Source organism: Rattus norvegicus, chromosome 15 (assembly GCF_021556685.1).
Source record: "Rattus norvegicus strain SHRSP/BbbUtx chromosome 15, alternate assembly SHRSP_T2T, whole genome shotgun sequence".
Classification (NCBI taxonomy): domain Eukaryota; kingdom Metazoa; phylum Chordata; class Mammalia; order Rodentia; family Muridae; genus Rattus; species Rattus norvegicus.
Window position 1 is genome coordinate 32975001 of NC_141548.1, and position 25224 is coordinate 33000224.

The following is a 25224-nucleotide window of genomic DNA, read 5'->3' on the forward strand; positions in this document are numbered from 1 at the left end:
GCTGCTCCAGTTATTTTTATTTATTTATTTATTTTTTCCTTTCTAGACAGGGTTTCTCTGTGTAGTCTTGGCTGTCCTGGAAGTCCCTCTGTAGACCAGGCTGGTTTCAAACTCACAGAGATCCGCCTGCCTCTGCCTCCTGGGTGCTGGAATTGCAGGTTTGTCCCACCACCACCTGTTTTTGTTTTTGAGATTTTGTTGTTATTGTTGTTGTTGAGATTTTTATTCTTACTCTTTAATTTTTATGTGTGTGAGTGTTTTTCTGAATGTACTTCTGTGTACCGTGTGCATGTAGCACCTGAAAGGCCAGAAGTGGTCGTCAGCTGCCCTTGGAACTGGAATTATAGGTAGTTGTGTGAAAGGATCTTGGGAATTGAACCCATGTGCTTTGAAAGAGCAGTCAGTGCTCCTAAATGTAGAGCCATTTCTTTAGCCCAAATACCCTAGTTCAGTGGTTCTCAACCTGTGGGTCCCGACTCCTTTGGGGGGAGGGGGGAGTTGACCAACCTTTTCACAGGGTTTTATATCAAATATTCTGCATATCAGATATTTGCATTATGATTCATAGCAGTAGCAAAGTTACAGTTACGAAGTAGCAATGAAAATAATTTCATGGTTGGGATCATCATAACATGAGGAACTGCATTAAAGGGTCATAGCATTGAGGAGGTTGAGACCACTGACCATTTTATTGATAACAGTTTTCTTCTCATAGCTCCATTTTTCTTTCTGACAGTGCTGGTGTGAGAGGTCACACAGAGCCTTTTAGACCACAGGTTCATGAGGATAGAGGACCACAAATATCCTCATGGAGGGGGATGGGCAGTCTTTCCAAAGCTTTATGCCTGGTGTGATTAGGGACAGAGCTGGGATCCTAGACATCAATCCCCTGTCAGGGAGGCTGTTAGGAGTAGCCTGCTGTTCTTCTGAGCTTTCATTTTCTGGGCTTGGGATGGAGTGGCAGTCTTTTGCTTCTTCTGCAGTTTCTCCTTTAACAACTGAACTATTAGAGCTAAACTATTTGCAGTCTTGGCATTTGGCACTTTAGTATTTAAATATTCAAATATGCATCAGAAGTAAGAAATTTCTATCTGCATATTTGGATGTAGGACAAGTGTGTAATGTCTTTGCCTCCTGGGAAGACAGAGGTTCCTTCTGAGTCTGCAGCAATCAGAGAGACTTCACTCACTGAAATGCGGTAGTCTTCCATTCAGCAACACTCTAAGATAGCAAAGGGAACTGAGCGCAGCCCCCTTGGGTGGTTGGTATATGCATCGTAGGAAGCAAGGAGTTAGGGAAGATCCTGACAGCTCCTTTCAACTTGGACCAGGGCAGAGTGGAATACAGGTTTGCTGCAATCCTTGCCAAAGCCTCCCCTTGTAGGGTGTGGTTCTGATGTTCTGATCAGGAATCTGTGTGTGAAGGCTGAAGGTCCTGTTGCCCAATTGGTTCTTTTTTTTTTTTTTTTTTTTTTCTATTCTTTTTTTCGGAGCTGGGGATCGAACCCAGGGCCTTGCGCTTGCTAGGCAAACGCTCTACCACTGAGCCAAATCCCCAACCCCGCCCAATTGGTTCTTGACTGATTGGTACCCATACCAGTGGCCAAAGGCTGAACAGGAGAGGCGGAGCTTCCAGGTTCCTGCAGGTAGACTAGGAGATGCAAAGAGAGGAAAGAGATTCACCATGCTTTGGTGGAAGAAAGAGCCACCAGCCATGTGAGATCTCTGGTAGAGTGGCCATATTTCCACTTCCCTGATTGGGCCTGAGGTACTAGGCAGGGGAGTAGAAGCATAACTAAGCTAGGGCAGATTTAGAAGTGTTGAGCAAGGACAAAGTCCTGGACAACTAAGTTGAGGGCAGATTCAGAGGTGTTGAGCAAGGAGTAAAGAGAAGGGCATGCTAGCCGAGGGAGGCTCAGAAGAGTCCAGTCTCTGAGCCATAAGGAAGGTTAAAAATGAGCTAGTGTGTGTGTGTGTGTGTGTGTGTGTGTGCGCGCGTGTGTGTGAGCATATGCACATGTGTGTATGTGTTATGGCTCCATGGCATTCAGGCAGTACTAACCAAAGCTGACTTTTCTTTGCCTTCTTCATTTTTTAAAAAGATTTATTTATTCATTATATGTAAATACATTGTAGCTGTTTTCAGACACACCAGAAGAGGGCTTCAGATCCCATTATATGGTTGTGAGTCACCATGTGGTTGCTGGAAATTGAACTCAGGACCTCTGGAAGAGCAGTTAAGACTGCTGAGCCATCTCTCCAGCTCTACCTTCTTCATTTTTATCCACTCAGCTCACATTTTCTTAGACCTCCCATCAGTTGGCAAGCTGAGTGGCTTTCTAATAAGGAAGTTGTAAGTTACTCCACCTCCTTTTAGGTAAAACTAGGCCAGATGTATCTACAGGAGGCCAGACCAGAAAGAACACAGTGCTTTGTTGAGCTTAGAGAGACAGTTATAGCATGACTTGGGTATCTCATCAAAGACTTGAAAGAAGATGGTAGGAAAGAAGAAAACTGATGGGGAGAAGGAGAAGGAGGCTTGAGAACACACAGGTGACTCTGAACCTCAGAGTCCCTATGATTAGATGTCCTGTGAGTGTCCTGTTTGGATGTGGGCAGGCTCAAAGCTGAGAGTGCACTCACTTAGTGGCAGGATGGTGGCCGTAGAGGTTCAGGGTACCTTGTGTGGATCATGAAGGAGGTGGCTGTCACCTGCATACTCTATTGACCTGGACTCCACATCCATGCAGATACCAAGGATGACACTGAATATTCCTTGGATGAAATGCTGGGACATAGAAAAGTTTTCACTGTTGAGACTGAAGAACTTCTAAAGGGACATAAGTTTCTGATGGAAAGTTGGGTTCAATCTATGGAAGTGGTTGACACAGCTCCCACTGGTGACCATCATAATGCTAAACTTACTGATCTGTGGCTTCCACACACTCTTCCTGAGCAGCATTTGTTGCTATAAGCATATCTTATATTGGCAAGTATATTTCTTTCCTTGTGTTCTAGGACCTTTATATTGTCCTAGTCACACATTAGTCCCCCTTGCTGGGCACTGACTGTCTCCTTATCCTTATGAGGATGACTGAAGACAGCATGTCAACTGTAATGTGGGAACATACCCCTCTTATAGTTCTTCCAGACTTAGAAATTTGCAGTCTGTGGCAAATGTCAGGAGTCCACTCTCACCCCTCTTTCTACCCTCGCCGTCAGCAGATCTGAGGGGAGATACCGTCACCTCTTGTGTGAATCCATACAAGAGTAATAAACCCTCAGTTTTCAGTTCCTGCCACAGTTACCGCGTGTCTGAGCTAATGCCTTCCTTTGCCTAGATTGTCATTAGGGGCTCCTTGCTTTCTTTCCCCAATCCTTGTTCCCTCTAGTCCTTTAATTTCTTATGAGAAATTAAGCATATGTCACCAAAATTCATGCTCAGAGTCTTCCAATAGATTTTGGGGTTAGAGTAAAAGCCAGAAGACCTCGCAAACCTTCAGAGTCCATGATGTTCTTCTGCTCACCTATCTCTACAACCTGTTCTTGTCACTCTCCCTCCTGCCCGGCCTGCCTATCCTGTATTAGGCCTGATCTCACTCACTGGTACCCTGCTTGAAACACCACTCTTCCAAATAGCTACGTGGATGTCACAGACGTGGCTTCTACCACGTAGCCAGCGTCTTAGGAGATGTTCTTTGAGCAGCATAGTTTTCTTCCTCACCTATGAAACTTCTTGTCACCCATATCCTGCTTTATATTTGGTGCCACTTACACAATGAATTATATACATTTGCTCCTCACAAAAGCAGGGGGCTTAGTTGCTTTGCTCATTGCTCTATCCCTGAAATTCGAATGGTGCCTTCATTTTACAGATGGCTAACTAGCATTCACTGAATAAATGAGAATGGCAGTTAAGAGTGTAGCCCCTGAAAGGAAAGCCCCTAGATTGAAATTCTAGGTCTACCTTGTTAGGGTTTTATGAATTTCACAATATCTCTTAGTTTCCTTGTCCGTGAAGCAAAGATAGCAATGGTGTTTGCTTCATATGATTGTTATCGAGACCCATAAGCTATATTGAAAAAAACCTGAGAGGGCTGGAGAGATGAGTCATGGGTCAAGAGAGCCTACTGCTCTTGCAAAGGGCCCAGGTTCAGTTCCCAGCACCCACGTGGTGGCTCACAAACATCTGTGACTCCAGTTCCAGGGGATCCAATGCCCTCTTTGCAACTCCAAGGGTACAAGGTATGCAAACGGTATACAGATATATATGCAGATAAAACACTCATATACATAAAATAAAAAAGTCTTGAAAAAGTCTTGGGACAGTTCAGATTTAGTAAATGTCAGGCATTTTCATCACCATTACCAGACAAAATTCCTAGGTGCTGGAAATATGATGCAGAATTCTGAAACCGGTAGAACCTAGAGAACAGAACACGAGGATGCACTTGACAAGACCCTTTTGAGGCAGATGTGGTTTCTAATGGTGACGGCAACAATAGTTCAGCTTCACACGCTGCTCTGGGATCCTCTTATCTCTAACCAGAAGATGAAGTACCTGTTTCTTCCCTTGAGCTTAGATGGATGCTCCAGAGTGGTGACTTCCAAGCCTAGGACATAGAAATGCCACACACTTCTACCTTATTGTGAGAACCACTAACCTAGGCGGTGCCCTAACTCCCCCACAGGGAGAGCTTGCTCAGAGACGGCGTGACTGAGAGTTTAGCTGACAGCCTGACAGGACTGCTAGTCAATAGCAGAAGCCAGATTCATGGATGGAGATGCTGCTAGGTGCCTCCTGTGTATACAGAATCAGCCTCAGCTCCCCAGTCTCCCTGGACTGGGGTGCAGGGGCTTACAAGTATGGCCAGAATTCATGGTGCAGAGACTTGTATGAATTCTTGACCCATGCCAAAATACCATGGGCCTTTAATTTTTTTTTTTTCCTGAGACGGGGTTTCTCCATGTAGCGCTGGCTGTCCATGAACTTCATCTGTAGACCAGGCTGGCCTTGAACAGTCCCGACTGTCTCACCATGAGGAAACTGAAAAGGCTTATGTGGAGATAGTTGAAACCTTTAAAGACAATGGCCACTTTTCTTCTTAACTTTATTTCTATTCTATATGCATAGGTTATTGATATTTTGCTTATATGTGAGAAGGAGTCTGATCGCCTGGAGTAACAGACAGTTGCGTCTTCCATGTGGGTGCTGGGAGTCGAACCCCAGTCCTCCAGAAGAAGAGCAACCAGTGCTCTTAACCAATGAGCTATTACTTCAGCACTAGCCCATGGCCAGATCCCACAGCCTGAGGAGGTCAGGCCACACTCTCCACAGGTCCTGGGAAGAACCTTTAGGAAGCTGTTCTGTGACAGTGCTGGATTCTTCCATGGCGTATGTCACATAAGCTGTGTTGGAGTAAGCCTTGTCATGTAAAAAGTCTCATCACCCCTGTGAGGACACGAAGGTCAGGTGTTTCTTCTTTGGGGGTTCCTCTAAGAGTACTTCTCTGATGTCCCCCTTCCCCTGAATCTCTCTCATGCTGTCTCTCTCCCTCTCTAGCTCTCTTATTCTCATTCTTACTGAAGCTACTCTTCAGACTTTTAAGGGAAGCCACTCCTTCCCTTTAAGGCTAGTCATGATTCTGGCTCAAGTGTATTGTATCCTTTCTAATGCTCCCCTCTGGGGGCCCAGTCTGGAGGCCCTTCCTCCGAGTAGACATGATTCTCAAGTATAACTATGTGTCAGCCAGAGCTCGGGCTTGCTCCTTGGACGTGGTTTGCTTCCAGGGCCTCCTCCCACCCACTGTGTCTTTTCCTGGTTCTACTTCTCATCAAACAAAATGGTCATCTCAAATGTTTAAGATGGTTGGTTTGTCTGCTTCCGGAGGTTTACATAAGTAAACGGATGCAATTCATCTTCAAAATCTGTCCCTTTCAAACTGATCTAGCATAAGACCCCACTAAACCACTCATGTACCCCAAAATGCTCCAGCCTACACAAGGACAGTTAGTTGCTTAACTATGTTCATAGTGGCTTTACTCGTAGGAGCCAGAAACTGAAACCAACCTAGAGGGCCCTCCGTGGATGAGTGGGCAAAGAAAACGTGGTGCATTCGCACCATGGAGTATTCCCTAGTTGTTAGGAAAAGATGACGTCGTGATATTTGAGTGCAAATGGATGGAACTAGAAAAAAATCACTGTGAGCAAGGTAACCCAGACACGGCAAGGCAGGCATGGGATGTACTCACCTTTAAGTGGACGTTAGCTGTACAGTAAAGATACTCATGTACAATTCCCAGACCCAGAGAGGCTAAGTAATAGGGAGGGCTCTAGGGAGGACGCATGGATCTTCCAGGGAAAGGGGCAGGAGGGATGGGAACAGGAGGGATCAGATGGTGGGGGAGGGATTGAGGGAGAGGAGACTGGAATGGGTGCATTTAAGGGACCATGTGTAAACCTAGTGCAGTGGAAACTTCCTGGAGCCTAGGAGGGTGGACCTAGAGAGGACTCCCAGCAATGGAGGACATGGAGCCTGTACAGGGCCATCTTTGTTAAGCAGGCAAGCCTCCCAGTGGGATACCAACCCCAGCCCCCAAACCTTCCCTCAGAGCTGTCCTACTTGGGAGAAGTGCTGGGGCAATGGTGGCTCAGTGCTGCTGAGAGTGGCCAAGCAATGTTCAGGCCACAAGAGGGAGCCCATGCCCAACATATCCTGGATGGCCAGGAACCAAGCTGGATGGCTCAGAGAGCTAGGATAGAACCAAACAATACTGACCAAAACAAACAAAACAAAAAGCCCACAAAACCCTGAAACGACCAAACAACAAAACAAAACAAAACCCCAACAAAAAACCCCCCAAAAACCCAAATCAAACCAAACAACAACAAAAACAACAAAATCAAAACAAAATGAAACAAAAAGCAGATGAAATAATTCCTAATGATAATGTGCTATACTTATAGAGCGGTGCTTGGCCAAATTATCACCAGACGGACAGGCTTCATCCAGCAGCTGATAGGAACAGATGCAGAGACCCACAGCCAAACATTAGGGGGAGCCTGGGGAACCCTATGGAAGATGGGGTTGAAGGACTGTAGGAGCCAGGAGGATAGAGGACACCAGAACATGGCCTGCAGAATAAACTGAACGGGGCTCAGAGACCGAAGCACAAATCACAGAGCCTGCCTGGGCCTGAGCTAGGCCTTCTGCTGCTGTGATGCGTTGTTTAGCTTGGGGCGTTTGACTCTCGCCTGCTCCTGGGACCCTTTTCTCCGACTGGATTGCCTTGTCCAGCTTTAATGTGAGATATATGCCTGGTATTATTGTGTTGTTTTATGCTGTTTTTCAAGTGAGGGGAGGTATGATAGGGGGCTAAGAGGAGTGGCGGGAGGGGAGGCTGTGTTTGGGATGTATTGTATAAGAAAAGAATAAACTAAAAAAAAAAAAGCCATGCAAGCAGGGTGTGGCGACACACATCTGTAATACCTTGTTTGGGAGGCAGAGACAGGTGAATCTCTGAGTGCGAGGTCAGCCTGGTCTACAAAGCAAGTTCCAGGACAGGCAGGGCTACACAGAGAAACATGGTCTCAAAAAACAACCAACCAACCAACCAACCAAACAACCAAAATGGAAGCAGAAACATCTGCCCTTTCCCAGACTTGACGTTTTGATTGTGAGATTCACCTGTTTGGTGGCTTTGTTGCTGCTGGTATCCTACTGTTTGATCTTGTCACGCAGTTTTCATTGCGTTGTTGATGGACCCTGAGTTGTTCCACAGAACACGGCATTGCTCTTATTCATGCTTTACCATGCACACAGTGCAGATGTCTGGGTCTGTTCCCATGTGTGGAATTGGTGTATGAGCACGGCACATCTTTATAAGGAGTCCAGGCAGCCAGCCGTCTCCACAAATGGGATAATTTTGGAAGCTAGGTACTTGTGCTTCCTACATACTCAGGTGATATCTAATTTCTTCTCAGATCTCTGAGAGGGCTGAAGACTAGTTAGAGTCTCATAATTGCACTTAAGTTGTTTAACGTTAAAGAAGATGTTCCAGATGTGAAAGGGTGGATTTCAGGTGGTCACACAAGTTAAAGTCAATATAGTCCAGGCACGGAACTGTAAACTCTTTAAGTTAAGGTAGATGAGGGAGTGCTTCATCTAAACTGACAAACACAGTGGACTAGGTGTTAGGTGTATTTCATACCTTACAATGTACACAATTGCTACAGTTGTGCTCAATGTTTATCTGAGAGAAAGAGCCTTTTTAATTGGACAAAAAGGGGGAAATGGTGTGGACTGCCCTGATGCCGTATTCTGAAGTTAATTCTGTTTCCTTGAGAGGGGCTGCCCCCAACGGACAAGCAGTCAATCAAGTACTCAGGCGATCTCATGTGAACCTTCTCCCTAGCCTAAGTGGTCAGTAAAGGCTAGAGCCTGTGATTGGGCAGTGGAGGGGGTTTGGGGGAGTGAGGGAGAAGACAAGAAGGGAAGAGAGAGAGGACAGAAGAGGAGGAAGCCATGACAGAGCAGCACCACGTGACCAGGAGAAACCACAAGTAGTAAAGGGTCTCATAGCTGTGGGATAAGTTAGTACAGCCCTAGATCTGCCCAATCTAGGCATAAGGCTCATGGTAAACCACCTGGATTGTATGTCTGTCTATACGGGCTTACTGGGGCTGCAGATTATTACAACAGTGGATGAGAGTTCTAGTTTCTCTCCCTGGAATTATGGTCTTTCTAATTGTAGCCATCCTGTGAGTGTGTTATGCGATTGCTTTGGGGTTAATTTGTGTTTTCCTGGTAACTATGCAGTTCAGTAGTTGGCATGCTTATTAGTAATTTAGCTGTATTATTTTGTTAATTTCAGCTTCCTGAGTGCTGGGATTAAAGGTGTGTGCTACCATGCGTGTCCACGCCTGGCCATCTGACCTTTCCTTATTCATCGAAATGCATAATTTACAAAGCTTGTATGTGTATGTGAGCTCTTTGTTCACATTTGTGGACTAAATTCCGGGGGAAAAGCCATACCTGAGCTAAGATTCCACAGAGACGAATGGCTGACTAGAGCTTTAGAAGAGATTTGGAATAGTGCAGACTCAGAGCAGATTATCCTGGATTATCTTCTTCTCATTCACTGCCCATCATCTGTGTCTGACTCGACATCCTTTGACTTCAGGCAAAACCTCCAGGGATGAACTTGTAGTGGGCCACTGGTTTCCAGCAGCCATATCCTCAGGGTGGCATTTTTATGATCCTTCTGCCACAGCCTCCTGAGAAACTGGAATAACAGACCTGTGTCATGGGGTCCAGTGCGAAAAGCTACCTTACTGTTTTTCCTTCTGTGTGCTTACATGTGTGCATGCAGATGTTCGTACTTTTTCTTCTTCTTTTTTTTTTTTTTTTTGGTTCTTTTTTTCGGAGCTGGGGACCGAACCCAGGGCCTTGCGCTTCCTAGGCAAGCGCTCTACCACTGAGTTAAATCCCCAACCCCGTACTTTTTCTTCTTTATCCAAAGTTCAAAGACCTTCCCTTTTTGGTCTTTCAACGATAGCCCTCATTTGTCGCTGTCTTGGAAACATTGTCACAATGGATGATCAGCAGGTAGGTCTGCTGCCCTCTAGTGGCCAGATGCATACATAATGTATAGACAGGATTTCTCAGCAGGAATTAGTCCCGACCCTGTGAGGATGAGAGCTGGATTTGTGTTGTTTGTGTGTGTAGAGGAAATCTCCTTGAACTACTACTTCCTAAGAAGTGATTCTTAGTGTGGAGTCAGGAAATTCTGCTTTGTTATTTACCAGCTCCTGACCAGGAATTGGTTTTTGTGTCCATGAATAGGGGTCAGATTTAATTTATGGGATAAATTGTCTTTGCCACTCCCCCGAATGTCCAAGTGTTTATATACAAATGGGTCCATTTCTGGACTCCATCCCGATGTTTTTTTAATTGCTTTAGTTGATGTCTTTACAATAACCATACCATTTAACCACAGTAATTTTAAAGAACTTAATTCCTGGGTCTATTTTAGATTGGTTCCCTTCAGAAACAATCCCTGAGACAAAGATCTGAATACAAGTGGTTTATCAGTGATGTGATTGCTAGACGTATGGCAATCACATCAGAGAACAGAAGGAAAGAGGAAAGAAAGAAAGAAAGGACAGTGCATGTTGGTGAGAAGTAAATCTCGTGAGCGACCGTGGTCACCTTTGGTCACCTGGGGACTATGGGAGAAAGTGAGGACACTGGGTTCTTCACGCACCAGTTTTCAACCATTGCGGTGAAGCTACTGCAGAAACATTTTCTTTCCAACATTGGTTGTCTGCTGTGTGCTGGTTAAGAATACTCCTGTACCTGAATAAAAGTGGAAGGGAGGGAGGGAGAGAGGAGCAGAGAGAGACAGAGAGACAGAGGCAGTGACACACAGAGACAGAGAGATAGAGAGACAGAGAGACAGAGATGGTGACACACAGAGACAGAGAGATAGAGAGACAGAGAGACAGAGATGGTGACACACAGAGACAGAGAGATAGAGAGACAGAGAGACAGAGAGACAGAGAGACACAGCACACAGACACACCCACACAGACAGAGGCAGAGAGAGAACAAACCGTACAAGAAGGTCTTCTCAAGAGGTCTGCCCTGGAGCCATCTTCCAGTAACTCACCAAAATGACGAACACAAAGGAAAGGAGGAGAGTCACTCGCTCTATGCTCTCTAGGAGACATGGAGTTGTTCCTTTGTCCACATGCATGGGAATCCACAAGAAGGGTGATATTGTAGACATCAAGGGAATGGTCGCTGTTCAAAAAGGAACAACCCCTAAGTGTTACCACGGCAAACCTGGAAGAGTCTGCAGTGTCACCCAGCATGCCATGGGCATCATTGTAAACACGCAAGTTAAGGGCAAGCTTCTGGCCAAGAGGATCAGTGTGAGGATTGAGCAAATCAAGCAATTGAGGAGCAGAGATGGCTTCCTGAAGCAGGTGCAGGAGAACGATCAGAAGAAAAAGGAAGCCAAAGAGAAGGGCACCTGGGTTCCGCTGAAGCGCCAGCCTGTGCCACCCAGAGAAGTGCACTTTGTGAGGACTAACGGAAAAGAGCCTGAGCTGCGGGAGCCCATTCCATATGGTTTCATGGCCTAACGGACAAAAAGGAAATAAGAGACCTGGACTACAAAAAAAAAAAAAAAAAAAAAAAGTCTGCTCTTGTCGAGCGCCCAATGTCCTGCCAGGAAGAACGACGCGCAGCAACAGGATTCTTCTGCGAGCAAGCCTTTACTGTGTTACAGCTCTTCTTAGTGTTACAGCTCTCTTGAACAGGGACCCCGAGCAGCAAAATCGCTCGGCTTATATAGACAACAGTATGCTAATTATCTCTCAGGGATTGGTGGGGCTTGGATCACCCCACTACTTGTCCTCCAGGGATTGGCGGAGAATGAATCACCTCATTAGCATATTAACGGTCAACTAACACCTGGTGCATAAACCGCACATGTGCAGTACCGCTGTTCACCACTAGAGGGAGCCCTAGCAAGGGGACAAGCCTGCACATGCGCAGTAAGTCGTTTATATCCAGACAAGGCTGGATGTCGGCGCCATCTTTGTTTCGCCGCGCCGCTCTCTACATGCTCTGGTGAGCGTTGTTGGCAAACCTGGCAGCAGGACAGCACTGGCACCAGCCACCCTCCTCCTGTGCAGTGGTCCCCACTGATGCCCCACACCAAGTTCCTTTCAGTTGTTTTTTCACTTTTTAATAAAAAGCTTTTGAGTGGATAATGGAAATGGTGCATATGTACAATGGGATTTATTTGGCTACAATAAAAAATAGAGTAAGAAACTTACAGGAAAATAAATGGAATTGAAAAACAATATGTTAAGTGAGGTCATCCAGGCAGGGCAAGCTCATGTGGTCTTGCATATGCAGATTCTGCCTTTGGGGTTTTATATGTGTGCATTAATGTGGGAGCAAGTGTGTGTATAGACCAGGAAACTAGAAAAGGGTCCATGAGAGGGCAGGGGTTTACTGGTAGGAGGACAGGAGTAGAAGACATATGGGATGGAAGTAGGAGGTGAAATACTGGGGTGTGATTGTTTAAGTGGCAGTGAAGCATCAGTGTGAGGGCTGTGCCTGGTTCTCAACTTGACTACATCTGGAGTTAACTAAACTCTGTGTGGTTGGGCACACCTGTGAGGGATTTTTTTTTCTAAAATCATTTGAAATGTGAAGACCCACCTTTAATCTGGGCCACACCTTCAAGTAGCAGTCTATGTAAAGAACACGGGAGAAGAAAGATTTTGCTCTCTGCCTGTCTGCCCTCACTCTCACTGGCAAGTCCATTCCTTCAGTGGCATTAGAGCCCACTTCTTTGAGAGTCTTGTGTGTGCAAAAACCCAGCTGAGACATTCAGCCCTGTGTACTGAACCAAGTACTGAATCCTTGGACCTTATGTTGCTATTGTTGGACTATCAGAACCACAGTCCGTAAGCCACTCCAATAAATCATATATGTATATCTACACACACACACACACACACACACACACACACACACACACACACACCCTCATATGTTCTGTTAAGAAGGTTCAACTCTGCCAACCACAGGTGACCTCCCCAAACCCGGGGGATACAAATTAAGAGAAGATCAGAGGTGAACCTCTGAGGCCAGAAAGGAATTTCTATATCAGCTTTGGGGTTGCCAGAAATGACTAAGAAATGACCCTTCCATCTCTTTGTGGATGAAAGATCTGAGGCCCAGTTGCTGGAGGCTGCCTCCACTCCTGTTTGCATATCACCACAGCCTGGTTAAGGATGCTGACAAAGTGTCACTGGGCCTGACCACCACCAATTCCAGAATGACTCATTACCAGCCTCTCCTCTTAAATCCCCTAAGATAACCTTTCAGGCCCCAGCTGCCCTAAGCCCAGCTACCCTGCTTCCTGAACCAGACCTTGATGGGCGTCTACATGACTGCCTGGACATTTTGGCCTACATCCATGGGACCAGACCAGATCTTCAGGACACTCCCTTGATAGATACAGAGGTGACGTGGTTCACTAATGGCAACAGCTTCATTCTGAGGGACAGAGGTAGGCTGGGGAAGGAGTGGTCTCAAACACCGAGGCCATGCCACTCCCTCCTGGAACGTCAGCCCAGAAAGCTGAACTGACAGCTATAACCAAGGCATTGGAGCTGAGAAAAGACAAAAGACATGGATAGCCAGTGTGCCTTTGCTACTGATCATGCCCATGGGGCTATTTATAGAGACAGAGGCCTTCTGATGGCAGAAAGAAAGACCCGACATGGTGCCCTAGAAACGACCTTTCTTGTTCCTGACTTCCTTGGATCCAGGGATCCAACACTAAGTATTCAAAAGACGACATAACCTGGGCTAGGAATCTGCCCATGGCCCAAAGTTATGATAGACGGTGGAGAACAACAGATTACAAACTCTTTGTGCCAGAAAAATGAGACTACATCTAGTTCAGAAGACCCACTGCTCTTCCCACATGGGTACCCGGAAAATAGGACATACTAATATCAGTATTAGAGCTGCCATCTCAAAGATAGCTGAGATTGTCAAGAATTATAAAGCCTACCAGCTAACAAACTTGGTGACTAATAAAAAGAACCCTGGTAACAGGTTCAGAGACACAAAGCCTAGAGCCTACTGAGAGACAGATGTCACAGAGATAAAACCAAAAAATTTAGATATAAATATTTACTGTTGTCTATAGATACCTTTTCAGATTGGACTGAGTCTTTCCCCACCAAACATAAAAACCTACATCCATGGTGACAAAGAAACTCTTAAAGGACATATGCCAAGGTATGAGTTTTCGCAGATGATAGGGTCAGACAATGGACCATCTAAGTCAGGGACTAGCCAGTATGCTACAGACTGATTAAAAACTTTATTGTACATGTACACCCCAGAGCTTAGGACAGCTGAAAAAGAGAAACAAAACCCTAAAAGAGGCCTGAACTAAATTGACCTAAGAGACTGTCAATGACCAAATAACTCTTTTCCCTTCACTCTCCACTGGGTACGAAACTCCCGTCACCAGATGGGACTCACCCCTTTTGAAATCATGTTCGGGATACCACACCTCCCTGACCCCCACTGTTCTTAACATGGAGGCAGAGGTCATCACTGAGTTTGAGGATCGCCAATTGCTGGACGATCTCAAAGGTGTCCAATGGGCTCATAAACATGTTTGGTCTGAACTTTTGTGTTTTCTATGAAACAGATCACCTCTAGCCAGGGGTCATTAGAGCCTTGTTTAAAAGGTCCCTATGCTATTATCTTGACCACACCTACTGCCTTGAAGGTGTGACAATTACATCATGGACCCACAACACACCTGTTTACAGCTAAAGATGACCTGGACAAACAGGAGGAAACTCAGCCTCAGGATTCTCCCTTGTCTCCCACCAGGGACACCACAAGGACTGGACAATGACAACCACTACCCACTCTAAAATGTGATGGTCGATCCTTTCAGGTCACGAATACATCCAGACCTGCATTAACTGAGTCATAGAGACACAGCCCTGTTACTAGCTGTTTTCATGAGATTAGATATACCACCAGTTCCTCCATAACAAAGTCCAGGAGCTTCAGGAAGTCCAATGACTGGGCCTTCTGGTTACCAGAGAAAGAGGGAAATGAGAGACCAAATCTAGTCCATCTTGGGACTGTCCTCCATCTTAAAAGAAGAAAAAAAAGCCTAAGAACTTGTCCTGAAGCTGAACCCAGACTACACCCAAGTACCAGGAAGGACTCGTTGGCTTGTCCTTGGCTCATACCTCAGAGTTACTCCCTAGATACTTCCTAACAACAGTCAATTAAAGATCAGTCTGATTGTTTCAGATGTACTTTCAGACCATTTGTGAGGAGTGTTCATGGTTTTGCTTGAGAGCACCCAGCTGTCTGCTTACAAAAGTCATTCAATTACATGCTTACTACGCTGGGCACCTCCTTGCTTGCTCCCACTTCTTGTAAAACCTTGTCCCAAGGAGAGTTCGAGGCTTCTTCACCAAACCATCCTGCTTTGTCAGGGTTGGAAGTAAATGGACCCAAACTCGAGCTATAAATAAAGAACCTAGTGCGTGCGATTACATCAGAGTCCGCTCCTGGGTGGTCTTTTGGGGCTCAAGAGCAAGACACAAAGTCCTCAGGCTTGCAGAACAGATCACAGAGCTGTCTCCTCAGATCGGTAGATAGGGCTTCCGTGTTTTTGCCTTGAGATCTCATCATGCTGGAACCGCACCCCTTGCTTTAAGCCCACCCATATTATGAGAGATAACGTGCTTCAAAATCTACCAACTGAAACGTTAATACCATCTGGAAACACCTTTATAGGGACACGCTGCAAACTGTCCGGTTACAGTTGGTCCTGAAGTCATTATCTTCCCCGGTTAGCCCTGTTTCTGTCCCTCGCTTTGACAGGCCTTTCTGTTGGTTTGGATTGTTATCTGTGGGATAACCAAGACCTTTATCTCTGAGGTCACTAAGCCCTTTTCAGGATAGGTTTCCGGCAGTTTCACATACAGTTATCACTGGGCACAGAATCACCAAGAAGGAGTCCTGCTGTACCTGGAGCCGTGATTGCATTGTAATGTGGCTTTGTCTCTGTGATGATCAGGGTCATATGGTCACTCTTCTGTGGTGCACACATTCATCCAGAGAAACAACATGGCAGCCGGAAGCTGTAGTTTTAGATTTAGTGGCCCTGGCTGTATGTCCGGCCCTGGTGGCCTTGAGTGGAACCAAAAGTTGTGGAGGCAGAAGAGCCAGACCCTCTTGGTGATTACTAGGGTGCCTCCTTGGGACTTGGTGGCTCTGATAGTCAGCTCATAATAGGCGGCTCTGCTCACACAACCAGTCATGTCCTGAGGTCAGGCGGTGTTGACTAGGAGCTGCTGGCATTGCAGGAGCTCATTTTTCTGTGGTAAGTAGTTTTCTGCGCTGTGTGGCACGGCCATGCTACAGTAATTCACCCATGGGCTTTTTTCTTTCAGAGCCCACCATGGCAGCTGTTGTGTCCTGATGCAGGATCTGTTCTCGTTTTGGGAGATATTCTGAAAACGGATGGTAGCTATCCGAGGCAAGCGATGAACGGTTCAGTTTAGTAGTCCCAAGTGTGCTACATGCTAGCGGCAAAGTCTACACGCTGCCTCTCTTTGGGCTGCATCCCATCAGTACATCGAAGTACTCTGATGCCATTGAACTGTCCGAACAGGAAGTCCTTCTGGACTCTGTTGGGAGAGAATACGGGATAAGCAGAGAGAAGAATATTCTGTGTACCTGGTGAATGAAGCTACTCTGATCCTTCTCCCTGATGGAGACTGGGAAGAAATACACCTCATAAAAAGCCATACACCAGAGTTAGTGTCGTTTAATCTAGTAAAGACACAACATGCAAATCAGCAGCAGTAGAGGCTGCCAGTTGGTGAGGTTGATGGGGTCCACTTTCATCCATCACAGTGTATCCCAAGAGACCACCCTCTGCATTGTTTCAAGTTTCTGAGTGCGCCACTAAACTATTATTTTACCCAGAACGCACTGCTTCTGGGTTATCTTGGCTGGTGGGGTGGTGGTGGAGGAACTGTTGTCTGACACTGTTCCCCGGGGAGACGTAAAGAAACATCTTCTCATCAAGAAGGAAATGACAACAGAACAAAGCAACAGTAATGCCAAGGTGCAGCTTGGTGAACCAGCGAGTCCCCTGGGAGCCTGGGTGACTCAAAGCAGCAGACTGACTGCAAGCTCAGGGGTGATGCTCTGGAAAGCTGCAACCCTGGGACTCTCTCTGCAGAACCTGCATGAAGTTTGGCAGGTTGGAAAGGCTGTCTCCTGAGCAGTTCTCTTTATGCTACCCTGAGAGGGCAGGGCCTTGGAAGACCTTTGAGTTCTTTACACACACACACACACACACACACACACACACACACACACACACACACACACACACACACATACACACACACACACATACACACACACACACACACACACACACACACACACACACACACACACGAGTGCCAGTGCCTGCAGGTGTTACAGGTGGTTGGGAGCTGCCCAATGTGCTCATGCTGGCAACCAAACGTGGGTCCTCCACGAGAGCAGGGCATACTCTTGATGGCCGAGCCCTTTCTGACTCTGACTCTGCATGAGACAGCTTAGGCACTTCCTGAGTCCTAAGAGTCTCCCTCCATCATAGAAAGTTTCAACATGGAGGAAATTGCTACTCAACAGTGGCACAGTTACGCAGATGTTAGATTTTTCTTATCTTGGTCTCCCAGTTTATACATCAGGTTAACTCACAAGTATGTACATCTCAAACATGCATGTAGGCTACAAGGCTTGACACAGAGTGTAGTAGGAGACCTACGGTTATCTGTTCTCCCACTTGCAGCTAAAGCAGCAGGCCAGATTGTCTTTATTTGTTATATCCAGTACTGGGCATTCTGTGATAGTAACAGGAAAGACACTAAGACACCACTCCGGGTCCACTCTCTACCCAGCCTTGGGATCCGTATTGGTGGGCAGTTTTGTGGTTGAAGTTGGCCACTAGAAGCTCTGGCAGGGGTTGAGCAGGAGGTTGGATTTATCCACACACTCTCTCTGCACTCTGAGTTCTCCCTGGACCGCACACAGCCCGCAGCTCCTATCCTGAAGCCACATGAAGAGGCAGAGCTTCTCCTCTCTCCTCAGAGCTCCCATAGCCTCTCCCTGGCCAGACCTCTGTGTTGAAGCTAACACAATCTGAGCTAACATCTCTCTGCTGCTCTGGGGTGCAGCATACATACCTCCCCATCAAGTCTCCAGAACGCTGTCCCCTTTGCAAAATGTTCCTTAAGTGAACTTTCCTCAAATCGTCCTATGTCCTTGTGCTATCTGTCCAGCTGGCACCTGGCTGAAGGGTTTTTGGAGAACAAAGGTCTGAACGAGAAGCTGAAATGGCTGTCTCCAGAGCCCAGAGCTGGAGTTGATAACAGAAAACACGCCATTGGTCTCGGTGCATTTTTCAAGGTCAACACGCTCAGTGCAGATAAGGTCATGTGCTGGATGAAACCACAGCAGATTTCCATCTCGAGAACTACAAAGGTCTCATCTTGCTGCTCATCTGCTCATGGGTGTAGTTTTTAATGAAATGAACTTGAAGGAACACAAGCCAACTTTTCTATGTGGCATCTGATGGCCCTAAGCCCATGGAACAGAAATGGAAACAAACAAAAATACTTCAGTTATCTGAAGAAGTTAGGAGTACTGAAGGCTTGAGCAAAGGACGGAAGGCTCTTGTCACTTAATCAAAACCATGGGCACACGAATAACGGCTCCAGCCACAGATCTAATAATCAGGAAGATCTGTAGGCTTCTCTCTTTCCATGCCCCTCCAGCCTGGCCGCCTGAGAGATCTTGTGCCCAGAAAGGCAGCCACAGATGGTTTTTATAAATAACGTTCACAATCACAGGAGAGTTCACAGTTGGCCCTGCCCTAGAAACCACACCCGCCCATCCCTTTTAACTTTATGTACCATGCTGTCGTGACTTGACAAGGTATTCATCTTGGCTAGAGCCTGTGTTGGGCAGGCCTAGATGACCCTTTTTCAGGGGTTACATGAAACTTTTGCATGAGGCTCTCACAACTACCCACTCTGGTTTTCAGTAACTCCTAGGAACTCAGAATCAACTCTTACTGCTAGATGCTCTCATCATTCATGGCTACAGGTCCACAGGGAGTGTGTGAAGGGGTCTCTGCCATAGAATAACAGGCCCTGGGCTCTGGGCATCAGGGTTCATCAGTGCCCAGCTTCCTCATGGCTGTCCCAAGTGGCTTCTTCTGCCATGGGCCTGGAGGACTGTAATTCCCCTCCACCCTTTGCCCTGGGGACTGTCTCTGTGGTCTTCTGGAAGGATCTTTCTGGTTTATACTCTGTCTCAGTTTGTATTCTGGACCCATAGGGAGATGTTTCAGACAAAACCTCTTGAGATCGTGTGTGTGTGTGTGTGTGTGTGTGTGTGTGTGTGTGTGTGTGTGTGTGTGTGTTCTGTGCTAAATTGATAATTGATTGTAAAAATGAATATGGTAACTTCGAGATTATAAAAATACCTAGTCAGTTAGAATCTCACAACCAAACACCCCCAATTTCACATTGATTCTTTTTTTTTATTAAATTTTCCTTAACATCTTGTTATTGGAGGTCCAAAGCCAGTGCAATGGATCCACCTGGGAGAGGAGATGGATTTTCGACTAGCCTTCAACCCCCTTATAGAAAGAGATGCCTTTTGGTTCCGGTGAGAAAGGTGAGGGGACATGCGTAATTAGACACTGTAACAGTGCACCCCCTCTCCCAACATCAGGGCATTGTTCTATATCCCAGGCAGCTCTGCAACTCATGGCAATCCTCCTGCCTCAGCATTGGGAAAGCTTGGGGTTCAAGCATGTGCCACCAAGGAGTTATTGGGAGTTGTTAACTGCAGGGAGGGGGAGAATTGGTTTTCTCTAAGAGTGTAGCCCCTGTTGACCATGCTCCAATGGAAGGACACTCCAAGAATATTGGCAGCACAAACCGGTCTTCATGGGTTAAAACCAAACCAAACCAAACGAGACACAGAGCTGGATTCTCGTACCTTTCCTATTGTCCTTTTGAAATGTCAACTCAGATGGAAACTTTGAGGGCCTGGCTAAGGACTGGGAAGCAGAATCATGAGTAAAGCTCACCAAGCATGAGATCCTGCGTAAGGTCTTGGTTGGTGGTCGCCTAGGGTATGTATCTTTCCTCTTCATCCTCTGGGGCTAGTGGGAATCTCCACAACACACGCTGCGTCTTTGCTGAGGGTAAGGACGCACGTTCATATTGGGGAGCACACGCAGGGCTGAAGACAAATGGCGTACCTCAGGATTCAGTGTTCAGAGCTGGCTTACTGCTCCTGTTGTCAGCACGAGATCCTGGCTTCAACTTTGCATCTGGAACCCCACCTCAGACACTTTTTATTTTGTATTATCCTGTGAGTAAATCTCCACCCTTTTGTGGGAGTAATAGAGAGGGAGTTACAATAGCTAATGACTTGAGGTTGAGGGGCAGACCTGCTGTTCTTAGAACCTCTACCAACCCCCGAGAGCTCTCCAGTGGCACAGGGATTCTCCGGCCCAGTTTATTCTTCCATGTGCGACAAGTGGGACCTCCGGGAGAACAGGCTTGGAACAAGAGCGAGGTCGAGAAGTATCCAAACCACGAAAAATCTCATCTTGAGATTGGCAAGAGTAAGGATCTCTCCCTCCCCATTCTCGGCCTGCGTGCCTAGTAGTCCCACAACCCCTCTCAGTCCTTCATGAGGGAGTCACGTAGCCTCTTGGCCAGATTACAGTTTAAGTACCTGGAATCCCTCTTCATGCGAGTAAAGCATTCTGAGCACCTTAGTTTCAGACAGTAATGTATGCTCTCCTTGAAAACCCACTCCCCAAGGTTTATATAGACTTTGTTACAATCCTGCCCTCAATAAAGAGGGCTGCTGTGGTGGGGTGGTACCCAAGGGCGGCTTCCCCTTCTTTAAGGAGAGGGGGAGGGAGTAATGGGGGGAGGGACATGTAAGGGTTGGACTGGGGGGAGAGGAGGGATTGAGGGGCATACATTAGGATGTAAAGTGAATAAATAAGTGAATACATACATACATATACATACATACACACATACATACATACACACACATATATACACACATACACACATACATAATACATACACACATACATACACATACACATACATACATTAAAAAAGAGAGCCACTGTTTCACATAATACCTAGAAAAGTCGTTTTGCCCCTCTCCCAGTAAAGAAGAGCGGTAACAATGAGACATGCTTGACCACCCCGAGGGCGGAAACAGAGCCCTGGTGCTGCAGAAGTTGAGGGATGGGGATGCAGGTTGCAGGGTGAGGGGTGAGGGGTGAGGGGTGAGGGCACACTTCCAGGTTCTTATAATCTCCTCTTTCCTTCCTCTCTACATGTGAGAAAGAGAAATTCATCATACACTTCTTTTGCTGCCAAAGGGTGGTTTGGGGAGGAAGAAAACAGTTATGCATTTTAATATGTGTTCCTTAGTCATTGTAGCAAAAAAATTTAAATCAAATCAAATCAAATTATTTTATCTTTGTGTCATTAATCTGTTTTATTTTTAAATCCGGATAGCTCCTCTTTCTTTCACTTTATTCAGTCAATCTTGACTGTTATCTTTTAATTTTTCTTTGACTTTAGCCTGTTGTTCATTAACATTTTGACTTCCTTTATTTTTATTTATACGAGTACACTGTAGCTGTCTTCAGACACACCAGAAGAGGGCATCGGATCCCATCACAGATGGTTGTGAGCCACTATGTGGTTGCTGGGATTTGAACTCAGGACCTCTGGAAGAGCAGTCAGTGCTCTTAACCACTGAGCCATCCCTCCAGCCCTAATTCAGATATCATAATTAACTGACAACTCATTTATAGATGGACAAATCACCTTATGTTCCTCATAAAGTTGTGACTAACACTTTAGTGAGTGGACACAGTTCTAACTTCTTTCTTTGCTCATTAAAGATAAGAAGGCTCTCTCCAGGAAAGTAAACAATGTGTCATGCTGTACCATGCCGACACAGCTAACACTGGCAACTGTTTCTCAGTGAGAATGGCCTTCTCTTCATCAAAGATGACCTGATGAAATGGTCACTGATGCTGTCTAACCTTTCAGCAGCGGAGGTGAAAGGAGTCCTCCAATGACACTGTTGGTGGGTGAGGGGTCCTGGTGGCAGACTTATATTAGACCCTTTCATCACATTTCTAACTTGACCAATATTGTATGTAATTATGGCACAGAACGTGATTTCTCTGATAAATGTGTATGGGAGCAATGACTAAATCAAGCTAATTAATATATTAGTTATCTTAGATACTTTCCACATCTAAAATCCCTCAGTGAGTTTTAGTTGTAAAATGGGGTGTTACTAAGTGGGATGTGGTAGCACACCCCTGTGATTCCAGGACTTTGGAGGCAGAGGAGAGAGGAGCAGACATTCAAGATCATCCTTGGCTGCATGGTGAGTTCAAGACCAGCCTGGGCTACATGAGGTCCTGTCTCAAAAAATAAGACAAAAAACTAACAAAACCCCCAAACCATTATTATTAATTAGAGTCACCATGGTCTCCAACAGAGCTCTAAAACAGATCTCTGGCTGTGTTAGCTCCCCATCATTAGTTATGTCTTACTTTAATTATGTTTTATTTAGAAAACAGTTCAGTGTGAGGGAAAGTCATACACTGACTATTCTATTCCTTGAAACTCCTCATGATACCAGTGAGTAATGGTACATGGTTTGGGCAAGCAAGGGCTTTGACCTTCTGAGTCATCTTGTAGGTCCCCATTTTCAGTTTTCAAAAATAATTTATCAGTAACTGTGGCTGTCCTTGTCCTTGGGGATCGTCAGCTGATGCAGTCCACAAGTGTGATGGGAACAGAGAGTATGAACGGGGAAGGGTGGGTGGCAGTAGGGATGGGAGTGGGTGGTTCGGAAGCCCTGTGAGTATGCACCATGCATGACCACACCGGAACCGGCTTCGGGGAGTCATACCAACTTTACTTATAGGCTTATATGATTCAAGGCTTATATGATTTGTGGGACTGAGGGTAGGAACATGCAGGAAGGGCAAATGCCATTGGCTGAGGGTTTAGGGTACTAAAATGCCTCATTAGCCTGGGAAGCCTTCGGGAAGTCCAGGTGCTAGCCAGTTCTTATCAGGAGGGAAGAAGTTGATTCTGCAATCTAAGCCTGTGTGACACAACAAGGTCTGAGAAAAAGCCGAAGGGAGTCCTCCAAATGGCACTGAGCTCAGAGGCTGTCCAGCCAATGGTGGACTTTGACCTTAATTAGTGGGGTTTTCCCACATCTCCCCCTGATTTATTTTTTTAATGAGACACATCACCAAAATATTCAACCTGTATATTGGTACTGAACCAGAACCTGTTTAGCAGTGTTTTTTTTTTTTTTTTTTTGCAGTGCTATTATCTGCTGTTTTTAAAAAAATGGAGGCAGCAGGGATAAAATACAACATAAACCAGAAGGGGCTGTGAGGGGTGGGAGCCATCTACAAGAGATTATTGGGTTGAAATCTCTAGAGCCTGTCTGTACGGCATTTTCTGAGGATACAACACTGGTCTTGAACAACATTGGGTTCATTTACATTGACATAACGTTTTTCCTCACTACTGTGAAAATGTCCCAAGTTTGGCAGTCATTAGGCCCCAGCAAGAGAGCTCACCTGCTGCTGGAGGGACCCAAGGCTGTCATCTGTGGATGCCATTGCCTGCTTGTCTCAAAAGTTTATAGTCAGATGAGTGTCTGGGTAAAGGCAGTTTCGTGGCCCCAGGCAGGTCCAAGGGAGATGGTGGGTCAGCCTCCATCTGGCCTGCAGAAGCAGTGCTGCCTTCCTTTCCTCCTAGAGATAAACGTGTGGAATAATCACAACCGGAGTGCAGAATCCTGGCAGGGCATCTCTCTCCCTCTCCTTCTTCCTCTCCCTCTCCCTCTCCCTTCTTCTCTCCCTTCCTTCCTACCTCCCACTTCCCCTTCCCCCCTCCCCTCTCCTTCTTCCCCTCTCCCACCTCTCTCTCTCTCCCTCTCCCTCCTCCTCTCCCTTTCCCTCTGTGTGTGTGTTTGTATGTGTGTATGTGTGTGTGAGTGTGTGTATGTATGTGTGTTTATGTATGTGTGTTTATGTATGTGTGTGTATGTGTGTATGTGTGTATATGTGTGTATATGGGTATATGTGTGTATATGGGTATATGTGTATGTGTGTGTGCATGTGTGTGCATGTGTGTGCATGTGTGTGCGCATCCATTTATCTATCTATCTATCTATCTATCTATCTATCTATCTATCTATCTATCTTCATAGTCACACCAAAAGAAGAGCCGGGGTAAAGCACATGTTAAGCCTGTAAGAGTTTGATTGACAGCATGTTGGCACATTGGTGTTCCATTATTATGGGCTTAGGAGAAAGGCAAGGGTGTTCAGGAATCTTAATCCTGGAAGTGTGAAGTCACCTGTGTTGCATTAAGGACAGCAGAGGGGAGAGATGGGAATTATTTATCTCATTTGCTTAAGGGAGCTGAGAAAGAAAACACCATATGAATGATGTATCCAGAATGGGTGATAGCCATTTGTCTGTGAAAGGTAAACTGCCTTAAGTAGATGGCCTCCTTTTTTTTTTTTAAATTGAAGATTAGATAATAGTTGTTAATGCAATCCCCTTGTCCTGTGTGTGGGAGGCAGACAAAGAAACTTGATTACCTAAGACTCCTGGCAATGGGGGATACAGAGCCTGAACCAGCTGTTTCCTGTGACTAGGCATGACTTCCAGTGGAGGGACTGGGACATCAACCCAGCCATAAAACCTTCGAATTTGTCCTGCTTACAAGATCTGCTGGGGTAAAGGTGACACAGAGATTATGTGAGTGGCCAACTAATACTGGTCCAGCTTGAGGCCCATGTAATAAGAGGGAGCTCCACGTCCCCCCCAACACTGCCTGGAGGGTCAGGATCCAGAGGCTGGATAGACCAGAGACCCATGATAGAATCAATTCTTAATACTATTCTGCTGTACTCATAGATTGATGTGTAATTCAAATGTCATCAGAGAGGCTTCATCCAGCGACTGATGGAAACAGATGCAGAGACCCAAGCCAAACATGAGGTAGAGCTTGGGAATCCTGTGGAGGAGGGGGAGGAAGGACTTTAAGAGCCAGAGAAGTCAAGGGCACAAGAAAACACACAATATCAACTAGCCTGGGCTCACAGGGAATCACAGAGACTGAACCCTCGACCAGGGAGCCTGCATGGGACTGACCTCGGCCTTCTGCACACATGGTACAGTTGTGTAGCTTGGCTTCCATGGGATGCCTAACAGTGGGAGCAGGGGCTGCCTCTGACTCTGTTGCCTGCCTTTGGGACCCTCTCCTCCTTCGGGGTTTCCTCATCTAGCCTTAATAGGAGGGGAGGTACCTGTCTTATTGCAACTTAATATGCCATGTTTGGTAGATACCTGTTGCGGTAAACAATAAGGGAATCTCATCCACACTAATGGTTATAGTCGCAACTCCCAGTAACCCGTTAAGATCAAAGCTGATTAAGCTTCTAATTTAGCACTCAGATTTATATCAGTAAATTCA

At 46.1% G+C, this 25224-nt stretch overlaps 1 pseudogene; it reads left to right on the forward strand.

Annotated features, from left to right (window-relative positions):
- Window positions 1–10755: 10755 nt before the first annotated feature.
- On the forward strand, window positions 10756–11148 carry LOC134482065 (large ribosomal subunit protein eL21-like; annotated as a pseudogene).
- The last annotated feature ends 14076 nt before the right edge of the window (window positions 11149–25224 follow it).